The sequence below is a fragment of the Thalassophryne amazonica genome, chromosome 22 (assembly GCF_902500255.1).
Source record: "Thalassophryne amazonica chromosome 22, fThaAma1.1, whole genome shotgun sequence".
NCBI classification, from domain to species: Eukaryota; Metazoa; Chordata; class Actinopteri; order Batrachoidiformes; family Batrachoididae; genus Thalassophryne; species Thalassophryne amazonica.
The window spans coordinates 22,957,970-22,977,148 of record NC_047124.1 but is presented as its reverse complement, the minus strand read 5'-3'; positions in this window follow the sequence as shown (position 1 = coordinate 22,977,148).

Below are 19,179 nucleotides of genomic sequence, written 5' to 3'. Positions count from 1 at the left end.
CTTATCGTTTGTATATTTGCACAGACATGCAGCTATCTAGGCCGTACTGTTTGTTCGGCGTGCTCCGCAACACGCTCACAAGCACACAAGGAGACATCGAGATGCTAACTCTGCAGTGACTAGACTTTTTTGACTGTCTTCAACATACTACAAAGCCTGTGAGAATTTGTGACTCACACCTTTGGCAGATTTTTGCTGCTTTGCATCCACAAGACATGCAAGTTCAGTTATCAACTCTGACCTCATTTTAGTTTCTTTCTACAGATTTGCATCCTTCACTCAAACAGAATAGGAGATTGGGAGTGCCGGAATGTCACGGGCTGGTTGTTTTTGTACACTCTACTGTTTCGTCATCAGCTGATGTTGAGACTATCGGCGGATGGTGGGGAGTGGCGGGTGTTTCGAAGCGGTTTGGTCAGTTTGCTGTCCTGATCGTAATGTGCAATATTTAGCACCTTCGCTGTTCATGTTACCAATCATTCGTAGACATGTAAGTGAAGTCTGCACTTTGTATGTGTGTGTGTGTGTGTTCGTGCATATGGTATTCATTTCATTCTGCGAGTACCCGCGATTGCTGACTGGTTGAGTGATGTTAAAGATGAATAAAGTTTTTAAAAAGAGCCTTGGGGAAAATGGGTTGTTTTGTGTGGGGGGAAAATAAAGTGTCAGAAATGCAGTTAGATAAACACCACATCAATCCAAGAACCGACTTGCGTAATGACCCTGCGTAATGTCCCATTGGAGAGTGGCGTCAACTCAGAACATGGCGCCATTTTGGATCTAACTGCGCTGAGCTACTGAATGGACCTTTAATTTTTTTCAACATTTTATTAAATCATTTAACCACATACAGCAACACATCCAGGTACAGATACTATAAAAATAAATATAAAAATAGTTAAGCTATCAAATTTACAATTTATGATGATGTATTTAATTAATTTAAAGCCTGATTTATGCAGCTGCTACTCTCTAACTCCATGTCATGCAATGACAAGTTCTCCGTCTCTGGATTATTCTTTATTTTGGACTAATTTGACCCTCAACAAGCTTTTCTTTCTACAGTCATCACCAACAAATAAAAGGTATGCAGTACATTTTCCTCTTTTACCAACTTCGTACTGGAAATGTGATTCGGACTTTTCTCATCCATTTATCAGCGTGCGCGCTATGAAGCATAATATGATGGCAGACGAAGGATTAACAGCAGAAAAGTGTCAAATCACAGCCTTTTGTGTTTGATTTAACAGGTGCACATCGAACACTTTGGAAAAAACTAAACGGTCGGACTTTTAATCACAAATGATTCTTCTCCCACTTTCCACAAATTGACGAGTGTCAGAGCTGAACTTTAATTTGTACCTCTGCACGTCCAGACTGCTCGGGGTTTTTAATGGAAATACATTGTGACTGGACGGAACATTTTATCCGATGTGAGCGAAAAATCCGTTATGTACGGTGTTAATTACATGGAAAACAATACAAAAACTTTGGGACTTGTTTGTCCGGTGACTGGGAATATCTGATTTATACAACGACGGTTTAGGTACGTTTTACTGTACATGGAACTGAACAATAAATTTACCTCACAAAGCTGACTTTATTTTCCCAAATTTTTCTTATGTTCGGATCTGAAGGGAATCTGTACATCTTGAAGCCTTAGCTGTTAGTATTTGTGCATCCAAATGCACAGCAACCCGGCATTTTTTTTCATGTCACCACTCTCACTAATAAAGGCACTCTAATATCCCATAGATGTGTCTGCCACCTAGTGGCTAGTAGATGGTTGAAGAGTAATTTGTGAGAGACCAACTGTTTATGCATAAAAATATGGTAAATTAGAGGAATGGTTACCTTCAATGTGTTTCACAGCATTTAAGTTGTAAAACTCCATAGACACGTTTATATCTCCACACAATCCTGTGGAAAGGATTTTGTATGAATTCAGCTGTGAAGGTGAGGAAAAAGTAGCTGGTCAAGCAACGTACATCATGAATGGGCTCCATGAGAAAGCGAGAGAAATTTAGTAGATCAGAACTCTTCTCTCTTTCAACATACTATAGTTTCAGTTAAGCTTCTGTCATTTCAAAACAGCCTGGTCTGGTGGCTACCAAGGCTCCTGCTGCTTGTTCTCCAGTGGTTCTATGGGGTAAGAGTTGGACTACCACTATACAGACCAGGGTTCGAGTCCAGGTATGTACTTCAGGCAATCTGTCTATGTCCTTGGACAAAACACTTCATCTACATATAGTGCAGCAGATAACTGAAACAATCGTGCAAATGGTGATACAAGCACCAAAGTTGGCACAAATATTCCTTAGACATTACTCTTTTGAAAAAGCGACTGGCCACTTAAATTTTCAATAGGTAGCCAGGTAGGGGTCAATTGAAGAATTACACCTTGTATCACCATTTGCACGATTTTGCTCTAAATATTCTCTTAGCTCTCTTCTCTCTCTCTTCGTGGTGAAGAGAGAGCTGAGTAGGGGGGCAAAGCTCTCGATTTACCGATCGATCTACGTTCCGATCCTCACCTATGGTCATGAGATTTGGCTCATGACCGAAAGAATGAGATTGTGAGTACAAGCGGCCGAGATGAGTTTCCTCCGCAGGGTGGCTGGGTGCTCCCTTAGAGATAGGGTGAGGAGCTCGGTCACTCAGGAGGAGCTCGGAGTTGAGCCACTGCTCCTCCACGTCGAAAGGAGTCAGTTGAGGTGGCTTGGGCATCTTTTCCGGATGCCCCCTGGACGCCTCGCTGGAGAGGTGTTCCGGGCACGTCCCGTTGGGAGGAGGCCCCGGGGAAGACCCAGGACATGCTGGAGGGACTACATCTCTCGGCTGGCTTGGGAACGCCTTGGGGTTCCACTGGAGGAGCTGGGGGAGGTGTGTGGATCGGGAGGTCTGGGCGGCTTTACTTGAGCTGCTGCCCCCGCGACCCGACTCCGGATAAAGTGGAAGAAAATGGATGGATGGATGGATGGATGGATGGATATTCTCTTAGCTGCTGCACTAATAGTTCCGATCCACCCAGGTGTAAATGGGTACTGGTGTAGGCTGGGGAAGTAACCTGTGTTAGACACAACCAATCCAGGGGGAGTCATGAACTCTCATCTGCTCTCAGGGTATTTGGGGACAGGCACTGGCCTGGTGGGCCTCAGGGTCTCTCTACGACTTAATGGGGATAATGCTAAAATGTGCTCACACAAATGCGGCTGCATTCTGGGGGGATGTAAAGCTATGGAATTTTGCCCATGTGAAGCGTTTATGTGCATGTGATCCAGCACAACAGTGCCTCAATGCTGCAGACCCCAATTCCAAGTCTTGAGAATGTTTCGGTGCTGTAGCTGGTGTATTTGAGTGGATTATCCTGATATTTTGTAAGATTACATATTTAGAAGGAAGACAACACTTGCTACTGGACATTCATCCACAAAACTGTTGTTCAAGCTCTACTCCAGCAGGGAGCGCACTTCTATAAGAAGAGAAGGCCAAAAGTAGAAGCAGATGTGCAAATCGAAACCTTTAAGATAAGATAAGATAAGCTTTATTGATCTCACAGAGGAGAAATTCACATGTTACGTTAGCTCTTAAGAAAACACAAGGTGGGTGCAAATAGAGGAAAATGTTCATCAAACAGGACAGGACAGTAACAGGAAAGGGTCTGCTGTTACTGGGTTGCACGTGTCTGAAAAAACAAACTGTACCTGCTACAGTGAACCACTACAAAGCAGAGTAAAGAGAAATTGTGTCGACTCATTTGCAAATGTCCTGAGTAGAAGCTATAACTATTTTAAGCCACAGAATACATTGGACTTCATGCCATCCACAATATGCTGTTCTTGAATTCGGAAGTAGATGAGGAGACGAATGTTGCCATAGTTCCAGACAAATTTATCCCTATGTTTTTTCCACCTCATGACATGGTACGATACCCCAGTAAATGGCTACAGTCAAATGATGTCCTGCAGCCTGTACTGTTTATATGCCCCTCCTTTTTGAAGGTACAAACTATTCCTGTATTTTAAGAACATAAAGGACAAGAAGATACACAACGGCAGAGTTGAGTACCTCTGCTTTCTCAGTTTTAAGTACACACACTGTATTGAAGTACTGATACTTCTTCCATCTCATATACAGTAAAACTCGCCTAAACGGTCATCGTATAAAATGGATATTCGCACTCACTGGACAAAAGTAAAAGTCTCAATCCTTTTGTATGGTTTTCCACATTTAAAAAAACACCCTGTGTATAACGGATTTTGTAACAGATTTTTTCTCACATCGGCCAAAACGTCCCGCCCCATCGTAATGTATTTCCATTAAAAACACCTCGCATGTACCAGACAGAGTAGTCTGGCCATGCCCAGTAACAAGTACAAAATGAAGTTCAGCACTGACACTCGCCCATTTGATTTTGATTTTGATTTATTTATTTATTCAAACTGTGCTGAGATACTGGACCTAAATGAGGCAGGGCGTAATTCAAGGCCAGTGATTATTAACAAAATACTACTTGTTGCCGGCACGGTAATATGGTGTTAAGTTTCATACGTATCCCTGGGTGTGACAAACCAAACAGCTTTAGATCACAGCCCTCTGCGTGGCTGCAAACTCTCCCTGGAGCCTGACATGCACCTGCTAATTTGGAGACTGCAGAGAGCTGTGATTTGTCACTTTTACGTTTTCACTCTTTCCTCTCCCGTCATATTTTAAAAGTTTTTGAAGTGCGCCCGCCGAGTACATTTCGATCATGGATCAAATATGTTTGGCAGAAAAGTCCACAAATATGACAAATTTTACAATGAGTCAGAAAAAGACGCTCAAATGACCCACAATTCATGGAGAAAAATGGTTGATGATTGTTTTATACGTATAACGGATTTCGATTATAACGGACAAAATTTGCTTTTCCAGCTGAATCCATTATATGTGCGTTTTACTGTATGTGCAGTTCCATGAAACTGACATGTCAGTTACTGGTTTCAGTGCTCCTGTTGTGATCTAGCAATTTAAGGACACACTATCACTAACAAAACCTGTGAAACTACAATCTAGCACGTCTTTACCTCTAAGCTCTGTAGTATTTCTTCAATTCTACAATCTATAATACTTCTTCAAATCTCCAAGTCTTTTGCAAAGCTATTATCTACAATACCTTTCTGAACAGGCAGTCTACAATATTTTGAATCTACAACTGGGGAATCTAAAATATGCTATCAAGTCTATGAAACCTCTCACTGTAATACCTATTCTATGTCTTCAACTCTATGATCTATGACACTTGTTCTACTTTGCTATGTAAAATACTTGTAATTGATGATACTTCTTTCTTCAACTCCTCAAATTTATGATCTAAGCTACTTCTCGGAAATGGCAGTAGTTCTTTGAGTCTGTGATCTACAATACGTGTGACTGTATGATTTATAGATCATAAACAAATAACAGATTGTAGAGTCAAATTACTTCTTCAATTATATAAGGTAGGTCTTCAGCTCTACAATCTAAGATTCTTCTTTGACTGTGATCTATGATATGTCTTACCATACACTATGATATTTATTGAAATTTATCATCTATAATACTTCTGCAGGTCTATGATATGACACATCTTCAACTCTATAACCTAAGATACTAAATGATAATATTTCATCAACACTGTGATCAAATGTCTTCCTTCAACTCTCCAAATCTACTATCTGATTTAATTCTAGAAATCATGATATGATTGGCTTTCATCTGTGATACTTTTTCAAATCTGCAATCAATGAATGTTTGACTCTATGATGTACAAAATCCCTTCAAATCTGCAATTAGATGACTATAGTATTTACAAAATCAATTAAATTTATTCCTCGACTTCATAGGTTCACAGATTTTTAAGAAGAAAATGCTATGTTCCTTTCAATCTAGTATATTTTTTAAAAACCATAAACCTACAAAACGTTCAATTTATTCTTCAACTGGAAAGACAGAGAGGATAACAGAATAAAACAGAGTCAAATCTTCATGTATGCATTAATCGAAGGCAGTTCTGTCCACATATCTCAATATCTCATGGCATATGTTACAGATGTTCATAGCAATCACATGCTTTTCAGTGATTCTGGCCGCATGCTTCTCCAGTCTTCCCACATTCTGGAATTATGAATTCCAGAAAGATGTGACATTAAAAACAAACTCTTTCAGCTCATAAATGCCACCTCTCAAACTGATTAGTAAAGGGTTCTCCATTACAACATCTTCAGTCACACTAACCAACGGAACAAAAACGCCTTTGGCATGTAGACCACACACACACACACACACACACACACACACACACACACACACACACACACACACACACACACACACACACACACACACACACACACACACACACACACACACACACACACACACACACCCAGAGAGAGAGATCTGTGTGTTTTACACTGTTCTTATTTTCCTGACAAATGCACTCGAAGAACAACACACCAGAGATAATCACTGCCGCAGATGATATTTCATGCTCATCTCTTCCTCTGTGCTGCCTTTGTGATACTTGACAGTGCCAATCATGAGTGACAATTTAATGTCTGTAATCTCGATTAGTGTCTTCACTGGTGGAAAGGTTATGGAAGAGCCAGCAAATGCCAACCCAAAGTAACTGGCATGGTTTTACATCTTGTGATAAACCTGTTGGCATGTTCTCTTCATTGTACACTTTCACATGAATATGCCTGCTTGCTGCAGGGTGTTCTTGATCTGGCCAGTTGTTGCCCCTTCACCAGGGACACCCACCTTGATAGTCTGTACCTCTTGTTGTCATCGATAGTTTTTATTTAGAATGTGTCAAATAGTAGCACTGACCACACCTACGACCCTAGCTTATATGCAGTGCAAATGTCAGTGCCAGTTTCATTTCATTGACACAGCTGTCATTTTCACACCCAGCACCTACATAGGCAGGTTCACAACATCCGTACACTCCGACTGTATGCACAGGGATGTCGCTGGTGCATCAAACTACAACACAACTGAACTGAAAACACAAAAAACAATCCTCTAAAAATAAAAACAATCACTGATTGAAATGTACAGAACTTCACCTTAATGCTTCACCTCAGGGAGCTTTGGTGGCTGCTCTCTCACACTTTGAAGCATAGTGTGCAGATACATTAACTTGCCAGAAATCCTCTCACTCGAGTCCACTATATAAATAGCAAAGCACAAGGTTCCAGCCAAATCACACCTATGATTGACGTCAGATGACTTATGCTAATTCTAGAAATCCTCCTCAGTAGTTTCTCGTAGTCCAAGGGGTTTTCTTTTCCATCTTCATTAACCACCCCCTTGAACACAAGCTCGGGGTGATCAGGACGCTTCAACACAGAGCCCTACAGGTGCCCACAACTGCAGAGGGAAGGGCTAAAGAACAACAACTTGTCCGGAAAGCCCTCACAGTATGTGGGTACCCACAATGGTCCCTGGACAAAGTGCAGAAGTCCCAGAGAGCAAAGAGACCAGATAGACAGGAGACGGAGACAAGAAGAAGAGGAGTGTCTCTCCCTTATTTAGCAGGAGTAGGGGAAAAACTACAGAGGATCTTCAGACAGCACAAAATCCCAGTTTACTTTAAACCGGTTAACACCTTGAGACAGAAATGAGTTCACCCTAAGGACAGGATCCCTAGTTACAAACAGAGCAATGTAGTGTATTCTATCAGATGTCAGAAAAACTGTAACGAACACTACATAGGTGAGCCTAAGCAACCTTTACACAAAAGGCTATACCAGCACCGCAGAGAGGGCACCAGTGGACCTCAGTCTGCAGTTCATCTCCACCTTAAAGACACTAACCACACATTTGAGGACAAGGAAGTTAAAATATTAGCCAGAGAGAAGAAATGGTTTGAGAGAGGGGTCTTGGAGGCATTCTTTGTGAAACGTTTAAAACCCAGCCTTAACCGGGGAGGGGGTCTGAGACACACTTTATCCCCTGTTTACAATGGGGTACTCAGGTCAAAGCAGTTTCAGTCTTTTGTTCATGGTAATGAGTCATTCACGTCATCAGCAGTCATCAAGGGAGCCACCATGAGAGGGTCCGTCCCATCATTAGGAGGAAGAGCTGCCCTGTCATTAGGAGGGTGCTAACTAGAGCACAATAGGTGCTAATTAGAGCTATTGTTTAGTCACTAGCCTATAGCAGTCTGCCTCTCGGTAGGAGGGGTCTGGTTAGGTTTAAAACTCCAGCATTTGTGACTTCTTGATTATTCTTCTCTACAAGAGTCAAGACAGAAGTCAGACCACCAGAGCAAGAATTTTAGCTGAGGAAGCTTCTGCGATTTGAAGCGAAACGTCCTCGCGTCAAGCAACCCAGTCCAGTCGAAGATTCAAGCTTCTCTACCATCTTCATTAATGTTAATAAGTGAATACAGAGATACTGTATGTCATCTATTGCCATCACCTGAGCTGCAAAGCTCTTGCAGAGCAAATGTCCCAGTTATTTCATGGGAGCACGGTTCCAGATCCAATGAGTATTTCATGTCCAACACTAGTGTAATCAGACTGATCTACACCACTGCTACAGACTTTGATTGTTGAGTTCCCATAAAATATTTCAGTTTGGGCTTGTTACAAATCAGGATGAAAGCTGTTCATAGGAAATGAAACCACCATTATGTGCTACATGTGACCCAGACAGGACTGCTTAGTCATCCTTATCCTACAGTTTCATTTCCGCAGTCAAGTGTCCAAAGCCATAGCAATACCTCTAATCTGATTTTTTTTTTCAGATTATACAACATTTCAAACATTTAGTATTTAAAAATGTTGAGCCAATGATTTTCTCTACTCAATTCTCAATTGTAATGTAACTGATTAGTGCTATAAATAAAACTATTAGTTTTGTTTATATTATGTACTACTACTGCTACTACTACACCTAATGCCATGAAGATGTGGAGGCTACACATCCTTCAGGACGTGGTGGGCAAGGTTCTTTTGGACAACATTAAGCCAATGGGTCCTTGGTACCCCTTTAGGTCTACGCCAACTTGCCTTCATGTTGAAGTATGTTGGGGCAGGATGATTGGCTGGGAGACTGCAAAAGTTCCCAAACTACTGGAGGCAGGCCTAAGCAAGGGTTCAAAGTATGAGTAGTTGCTGTTAGCACTGTCTAAACTCGTTGTTGGATACATGTTCAATCAAACAGTCATTTTCAGTGACTTATGTTATGAGACCTTCTATATTTAATCAGAGAAAAGTTGTAATATTACCTATATACTCCATTTGAGTTCCTAGAAAAAAAAAGGTAGTTATCACATAAGAAGTAGTCTATAAAAGCCCAGAGGAGAATTGCCATTGGTGTGTATCCTCAAGTTCCATAACTTGAATCTACTCCCCCTGGATGGAACGCCAGTCCATCACAAGTTACTTCGCTAACCCAGTAACCCATTCACAGCCCGGTGGACAGTGCAGGTTTGTCCAAGTGTCTTGTTCAAGGACACAGACAGGTAGTGTAACCAGGAATCAAACCCAGATCTATATATTGGTAGCCCAACTCCTTGTCCCATTTTTTTTACATACCTGATATTTTTAGATTTTTTTGGCTTCACCGGGTTCTCCGAGTGCTTTAGATTTAGTTCCATTTTGTAAGTGCTGTACCTGGGCTGCAGTTTTCTTTTGCTTCTCTGGCCTTACTCATACAATTGTCCAGAAGCGATGAGTCCTTTGGTTTATCCCTGTAATTTTAAATCAGTTTTTAAATTATTCATCAACTCAATTATTTCAATTATTCAAAAATTCTTTGACAGCACTTCAAAGATGCAACACTTATTTGCTCAGAAAGACTAGACTGACTCCGTGACCCAATCCTGGATAAGTGGTTGAAGATGAAGTGAACTGATATGACTGTGGGCAAAAGCACATTTACAAACCGAAACTAGACAACGTTCTTGACTTATACTGACCTCACTCACAAGGTATTACATCATCATGTTTGAACTTCCTGTATTCTATCCTTTCAAACAATTACACAAAACCAAACCTACAAGTCTTCCATATTGTTGTTCCTCCGCAATGTTCATGAGGAAAGTCTGCACCTCCTCGTGTGACCAAGTTTGGCTTCTTTTCAGTGAATTCTTCACTGTGTGGATATTTAAAATGCTGCGTATATGTTTCACGGGATTCTGTATAGTGCGCAAGCTGTCGCAGGGTGATGATGCATTACTATGTACTATGCTTTGAGCCAATCACTGGACAGCAGTGGGTTATCGCCTCCCTTTTGTTACCTTTCCATTATTTTGCTGCCCTGGCAAAAACCTGAATGTGGAAATGTACAAAATATTGTTCCGTATCGTACTGACCTGGTGGAAACAAGGCTTTAGATCCTCCATTTCACAAAAACAAGAGTTCTCAAACTTGTTAGCCTGCCCAAGCGAAGGGTGGCAAAAACTGGTAGGGTACAGGTCAGTTATTTTGGTAGCCGTCCCTAAATCCGAATGTAGACATGTGCAAAATAGTGTTCCGTATCATTCCAACCGGGACCGCTCAGTGGAAACAAGGCTTTAGATCCTCCATTTCACAAAAACGTGTTCTCAAACTTGTTAGCCTGCGCTAACACCCAGTAGCCAATGAATAGGGGGTAAAAAAACCCCCACTGATGACTCCCCTCCCCAATTCAGTCTTCTGGCCATTCTGCAAAATGTGACATAACTATGTCCCTTTCAGGCTACTGTAACAACACAGCGGCCTTCATCTGGGGGTCCACACTAATGCAGATGTGAAGGGCTCATTCTAAGTATATGAAAATGTCAATTCATTGTTGTACATTATTTATACACTGATGAAGAGATGGATATTTATGCTTATGAACAGCACAAAATCCTACACACTTTGGCTTTTTAAGCTCAGTTTTTTTTAACAAGGTAAAGAAAACAAGGCTAATGTGCAGCATTAAAATGGTGCCCTCATTGGGCGCCATTTTATTAAATTGGCTCATTCAAGGTTGCTCTAATTTTCTGTCATGAAAAAACTGGTAAATAGTTCTGCAAACTCATCTAGCCTGAAGGCAAACATCTGTGGCCCGTAAAGAGTCAAGAAGACATTTCCCTGAACTGACAGGAGTCGACAGATAATGACATTACAGCCTCTTGCCCTTTAAGAACCACAATAATGAATCTGATTTATTGTTGCTCTATCCTCTGCCTCACAATTTAGCCATCTCTAGTTGTTTTTAGGTTAGATCTGTTTTGTTCAGGATAGCAGCGTAGTGAGAGTACCTGGTTGTTAGCGGGTTTGTAGTTGTGGGATGGCTTGTTGAGAATGGCTACAACCTGATCGATGTTGAAGTTGGAGACGCCAACAGCTTTGGCCAAACCAACGTTCAATAGAAATACGAGCATAATGCACGAGAGATTTAACACAAGCTCATTTCTTGACACAATAACACCAACAGTGTTGGGCAACTTACTTAAAAAAGTGATTAGTTATAGTTATTTCTCTGAAAAAGTAACTTAGTAACTGAATTACAGTATTACTAGGGAAAGTAACGATTGCATTACTTTTTAAAAAATTTTCAAATATGTCAATGAATTTGGATGCGGTCCTCTCTCCCCTCCACCCTTAATGACCTAAAGTTCTCTCAGTCTCAAAGGCTGGTCGGTCATAGCAGTTTTAACGGTCAAACTAAACACAAGACCTTTTAGAATTGTTTTTGTCTTGAGTGAAAAGTTGAGCCCCAGAAACTTAAAAAAACAAAACAAAAACAAATAGTCCACAGGGTAAATAATGTCAGGTTCCCTTTTAATTTTAGGAACACAAAGTAACTGTGCATTGTGAGAACTGAGGATAGGAGAAGGTACGTAAGGTTCATCAAATTCCATAAGAGGGAGAATGGTGAGCGTTCACAACAGAATCTTAGAATGAGTCCTCACATTCACAGGAAGCGAATGCCAGGATATCAGTGCAGGTGTGATTAGATAAATTCTCCATTCTGTACATGAAAGGGAGCAGTCTCAACCACATCTTCAAGTTGTAGGTTAACGGGCAATGCTGGATGGGAACAGATGGGGGAAGGCCACATCAGAAATTTTAACCATTCCTACAAGGACTCACATAGTCACTCGATCATGTGAAGTGATCACAAAGAGGTCTTTGTCTGGCAGGATGGAAAACAATCACAGTCTTCTCAAAGTTCAAAAGCAGAAAATCAGATAACATCCAACTTTTCACTGCAATCAGACAAGCCTCGGTTTTACAATATGAGAAGCACTGGCTACATAAACAGTCATGTTTATGTAGCCATTTGAGAACCATCCCTGGTTCTCAAGACCAGGCACCTAAGTGGCTCTACTCTACTCTTCTATTTTACTCTTTATACCTTAAGAGTTCTACCTTAGATCCATAGAAGACATACCTTACTGAATTTTCATGTGCATCTGCAGGGCATCATCTTAGTGATGGAAATCAGTGCTGCACTGTGGGAAATTCAGATGGAGTGCAACATTTACCACAGAATTAGTTTGTGGTCATTGTTGACTGGAGAATGGAGATAGATATGTAGATGAATGAATGAATTTACATGTAGCTCATTTGCCACCTGCTCATCCTGTCAGTGTTTGTTGCATGGAATAATCTTATCAGATGTATGTCTGCAATCAGGAGCAGGTGTCGTTGACGTTATCGCTTTAAATGAACTTGTCATTTTCTTAAATGTCCAAAACCAAGGTTTGGTGGCTATCACAGCCACTGCTGCTTGTAGCCCTATACAGAACCATCAAACTGGCACTTATCCCCAGATACCGTAGTGCGAAGCCCATGAGAATCTATGGCTCCTCCTGGATGATGTTGTGGTGGAAGCGTGGCAGATATTTCCACTGAATGTCCTACCCATGACATCCCTTTTGAAATTACGTAGCTATAGATGATTGAGTGTCAAAATCCATCCCCTCGTCCGCGTCGTGACACCTAGATAACAGATCAAGTATGGGATTGCCTGCCGGGGTAAAATACAGTGGAGATCTTGTTTGCCTCATGGCTTTTACAGTAACCATGAAGGCCCAACAGAAACCCTGAACACGTAATGGCTAACGAGGCTCTGGTTAAACAAGAAGTCCTCAACAGTTTATCAGGTAATGGCTCGTAACCCAACTGCTCTAAGTTGGATGAAGGCTGCAGCAGGTCCTCAGAGCAATTGGAATTTTCCCATCATTGGATTTGGCTAAGGATGTGTCAAGGACCGTTTAGGTCAGTGTGCAACAATATTCCCACAAACCCAGGCACAGGCATGTCTAGATCGACCCTGGATGTCAATTTTCTCCACGTCCAACATCCCATCCCGGAACTGATCACGAGAGAATCTACCTTGCCAATGAGGGATTGCCATGACAGCTACAGATGACTGGCCAAAATCATCCAATAATAAGAATATCCCTCTCCAGCACCAGAAAATGCACTATTTTGGTTGCTTGTACCGAATGTCGTAATTGCAGAAGTACATCATGTTTCAAGAAAATGAGACTTCAGCCATTTTACCATAGATTATGGCATTGTTTGATGGACACCAAACTAAAATTTAACAACTATTCAGGAGAGTATGGCTTAGATGAGAACACTGACAACTGTTGCAATTTTGTTGACAGTAAAAATCCACTGATGAGTTGTCTCAGAGCAGGACATGAGCAAGTATGAGGATATTAGGATCATAACAGAAGTAAATTCAAATCAAATCAAATTTATTAATTTATATAGTGCCAATTCACGATGAGATCGTCTCAAGGTGCTTCACACAACATAAAAAAAAAGCAATTAAAAATTTAAAACACAATAAAAAGACGACCATAAAAGAAAGACAACCATAAAAGAATACAAAAATAAAAACACATAACACTAATGATAAAACAGGGAAAACAAATGAGTCTTTAAACGTGACTTAAAAGTCTTCACAGTATCCAACTGCCATATGTGTACCAGGAGATCGTTCCTCAGAGCTGGGGCACGGTAGGAGAAAGCTCTATGACCGGCAGACTTTTTATTCACCCTGGGAACACACAGAAGTCCTGCACCCTGAGAACGCAGGGCCCCAGCTGGTACATAGGGGCTTACCAGGTCAGCCAGGTAGGGAGATGCAAGTCCATGAACAATTTTATAAACTAATAACAGTACTTTAAAATCCGATCTTGCAGGAACAGGAAGCCAGTGCAGGGATGCCAAAGCGGGCGTAATGTGGTCAAACCTTCTGCTTTGTGTCAGAAGTCTGGCAGCATCGTTTTGAACCAGTTGAAGGCCCCTAATCCTGGACTGCGGTAAGCCAGAAAATAGAGCATTACAATAGTCCAATCTAGAAGAGACAAATGCATGAATCAAAGTCTCAGCATCAGCCATAGACAGGATGGGATGAATCTTCGCTATATTTCGCAAATGGAAGAAAGCAGTCCTCGTAATGTCTCTAATGTGGAGATCAAAGGACAATGTAGGATCAAAAATTACTCCAAGGTTCCTCACTTTACCCGTATGATGTATAACACACGAACCTAAGCTAAGTGCTAGCTGATCAAATTGATGCCAATACCTCGCTGGACCAAGAACCATAACTTCAGTCTTATCAGAATTTAGAAGTAGGAAGTTACCAGACATCCAACTTCTTACTGATGCAAGGCAATCTTCCAAAGATTTTATGTGAATGACATTACCGGCACTTAGTGGCATGTACAATTGAGTGTCATCAGCATAGCAATGAAAGGGAATCCCAAAGGGCCGCAGTATATTCCCAAGGGGTGCTACATAAAGGGAAAAAAGCAGGGGGCCTAAAACGGATCCCTGCGGAACCCCAAACTTCATGTCCCTATGATCAGAGGAGGTGCCATTACACAATACACAGTAAGAACGACTGGACAGGTATGACGTCAACCATGCAAGAGCAGTTCCAGTAATCCCAAAGTGATTCTCCAGCCTATTGAGTAAAACAAGATGATCCACAGTATCAAACGCAGCACTAAGATCCAGCAGCACCAAGACTGTAGTGGTATCTGAGTCCATTGCTCGCAAAAGGTCATTCACTACTTTAGTAAATGCTGTCTCTGTGGAGTGATATTTTCTAAAAGCAGACTGCAGTGGCTCAAAAAGATTATTCTCAATGAGGCAGTCCACGAGCTGTTGCAAAACCACTTTTTCCAGGATTTTAGAACAAAATGATACATTTGATATCGGTCTATAATTCTTTAATACACTAGGGTCGAGATTGGATTTCTTAAGTAATGCTTTAATCACTGCAGACTTGAAACATTTAGGAACAGGTCCAGAAGTTAATGAGAGATTTATAATTTCCAGGACAGTTGGTCCAAGAATGGGCCACAGGTCCTTAAACAGTTTTGTTGGTATAGGATCAAGTAAATAGGTTGTGCTTTTGGTAGACGTCATGAGCTTCGTCAGCACGCCTAGCGAGATACCATCAAAATCTGTAAATCTGGATAACACCTCAGTGGGCGCATCCACCTCCATAGCAGTATGCAGTGGTTGGACCAAAGCCTGCTGAGATATGCTCAACCTAATATCCTCAGTTTTCTTCTCGAAATAGTCCAAGAAGTCCTGTGCTGAAAAGAGAAAGTGAATAACAGGTGGCTGTCCATGAATGAGAAATGCTACAGTTTCAAACAAAAATTTTGAGTTATGCTTATTTTTACTGATCAAATCAGAATAATAGGCATGCATTGTAGCCAGTAGTGCCTACTTATAATCTAAGACAGCATCACGCCATGCAAGGTGGAACACCTCTAATTTAGAACTATGCCATTTCCGTTCCAAACCATGAGCCTTCTGCCTAAGGTCACGCAAGTAACCATTGAACCAAGGCGACTGTGCCTTGGGAAGGCGTGGCCTTAAAAGAGGAGGTGCAACCTTATCAAGTGTAGCCTTGTGCGCTGAATTCAAGCCATCCGCAAGACTATCCACTGACTGAATATTCTTCAACCCTGAAGCCAAAATTTCAGGCAGTCTGGCTTCGAGTTCAGTCACAGTTGAGGGATTAATGCGCTGCCGCAGAGATAGACAAGGCTTTCGGTCCACTAAACGCGGCAACATAAATGCACACCTAATAAATGAGTGGTCAGAGACCACCGAGGCAAGAGGCAAAATGTCAATGTTGATGACAGCAAGGCCACGTGTGAGAACCAAATCAAGGGTATTTCCACTAATGTGCGTTGAATCCTGAATGCACTGCTGGAATCCCAACGCATCCACAAGTTCCATAAATGACTTGCAAAGGGGATCAGAGGGCTTATTTATATGAATGTTAAAGTCACCAATAATCAAAATGTTGTCCACACTAGCTGACAGGCTAGAGATGAACGCACCAAATTCATCTAAGAATTCAGAATATGGGCCAGGAGGCCTATAAACAGTGACAAAATAGCATGATTGATTTCCATACTTCTGACCCTGACAATATGTAGCATCATGAGCAGAGTGGAGAGTCAGATGCTCAATCGAATTATATTTATGACCCACAACAGTCAATAAGGTAAACCTGGATTTATAAATGAAAGCAACACCCCCGCCTTGCTTTGCACCACGAGACATGTGACCAAATGTGTACCCTGGTGGGCAGGCCTCATTCAGAGGAAGAACAGCTGTGGGTTTGAGCCAGGTTTCACATAACCCAATCATGTCCAAGTGATGATCCATAATTAGATCGTTGATCAACAGGGATTTTGAGGACAGTGATATGATGTTAATGAGACCCAAACTGAAGACTTCTGTTGGTTTGACAGACTGACATCTTTGAATGGGCCTGAGTAGCTTAAAATCCACTCCACGTTTTCCATCCAGCGCCCGGAGTGTCCGAAACCGCTGTCGTCACATCAGGACTACAAGTCCCAGAAGCTGCAGCGCTCTGATGACGTGGGTACTGCCGATGCGCTCAGCTGACCAGATAACCGGCACAGACGACCCAGTCCGATGGAATACAAAGTTTCTCCCGGAGCCTCTGTGGACATAGCAAAGCCGGTGGAGCAAACCAAGCTCTCTGATAACGATAAATTGAAAAAATGAGACTGAATCCAGCGATACAGACCCACAGTAAGGGGCACCAACTCTTCGCAGGACTGATGACAGACAAAACAGTTAAGTTCCATGTAGACTGTGGAGCCACCTGCAAGATTATCCCCGTAAATCTCCTGAATCAAGACACACAAAGGTGGTACACCAGGATGATTATGAGGACCCTGTGACGAACATGCAAGAGTGGAGAAAGACACAAAGCAGTAACTTCTCTTGCTCTGAAGCCAGTGTGGAAGAACCAAAAACTGCAGTTCCTCACTGAGAGATTGATTTTACAAATGGACCAGCACTTTGCAAGTGCCGGAAAGGTGACACTAAATGTTTTCATTTGAGACAACTCATTTCCCAGGAGTTTCCCTCAGATGTGGGAATATGAATACAGACCATCCTTACTTAGATAAGATTGGTAAGATAAAAGTTATTCACAAAGCATGTTAGGCCTTAAGAGAGCTCCTAAGGTGCAAAACTGTTAAGAGGAGGACTTTTAAGAAGCCCAAGAGCATCTTAAAGACAAGATGGCGGAAAGACAGAGAGGAAGGAGAGATATTGTCAGCATTTTGTGAACAGCATTTACTGAACAGTAGTGATTCAGTAACATGCTACTGGCTTGATCGTGTAAAGATAATGTTTGTGGTTGACCTCATCAGGAATGAGTCAGGATGACACCTGGAATGAAGGTCATCACAACATTGCGATACCTGGCTAGGGGAAAAATGTAAATTGCATGCAAATTCGGCAACATTAACGTTATTTATAATCGAAGTAAGCGATGTCAGTAGCCATAACCTCAAACTCACCAGTTTGAGAAGAACTTGTGTGCTGCAATCTCTGCTCTCACTTCTCAAACTCGACACTTTAAATTAAAATTACCAGCATGGAGAGTAAACATAACAATATGCTAATCAATATAATAAGCGAATGAGGTGCGTTCAAACATTTTGAAGCTGTTTAACAGTACATTTCATTTTGCAGAGTTGCATCATCATGACAAATTATTTTCACAATTACACATTTCTTAATAAAGTTCAGGTTATATGATCGATTGATGAGCGCATTTCTTCTTTCCCTTTTTGTGACAACCAATAACAGCTCTTTGAAGACTGTTATATCTAGCAAAGGGGTCAACCCCGCCTCCTCACAAAGATAAAAGTTTCTGTCCCCTCCTTGCTTAGAGTTGCTCTCAGACACTTCCTGGGTCACTCTTAAGCTAAGATTCCTTGGTAGGAATCTTTAGGCTAAATTGGGAGCACCTTGGACAACCCTCTGCACAGTGTTGGTCCACCCAGCTGTAAAATTGGTATCGACCTTGGCTGGGGAAGTAACATGTAATGGACTGGTGTCCTGTCCAGGCGGAGCCATGGACTCTTCATTGTTTCACACCAGGGAAATTGGAGTTTAGCAGCAGCCCAATGGGCCTATAAGGGCTTACTTATTATAAACCGTTCCATTTCCACCACATCAAGTCATTATTGCAAGATGTGGGCTTCCATAGTCTGAGTTTTTAATAAGCCCTATCCATAATAGTAATATTACTGTAGAATATGAATTAGATTGTGACTGGCTGACTTATTTGACTTTCATAACATCTTTAATTAGGGGTCATGCTAATTGGTAATAGACTGGAGAGTGGCAACCTTTTAGACTTGTCATTTTCCTTAAATCTTGATGTTTTAAATTCGCTCGTTGGGATTTTTGATGACCCAGTTTAAGTGTTATTTTTGTGGCTTTTGAGTTCCCATTACAAGTCATTAAATATTGGAACACATTGTAAGTTAACCCTTTAAGCCAGACTGACAATCCGAAGGGCCAACCATTTCAGGCCTTAATGGGTGAACAGAACTTGTACCAGTACGTTCTAGCTTCTTTGTGGGGTAATTCTTTGTTATACAACCGTGAACATTCCAAATGTCACTGCCCCACTCTCTGTCACATTTAGCTTTCCTCACGTGTGCAGACATGTGACACACGGGTCCGATACATGCACATATTTGGAAATCTCATTTCACGGATTTTGGCACCAATTAAAATGCTAGTAAAGTTTGGAACTTTGTCAAGTCAGTTCCGAGCCAAATTGGGAAACATGTTACAAGGATAAATGGCAAATTTGACAATTTCAGAATACATGGTAAAAGCAGCCCAT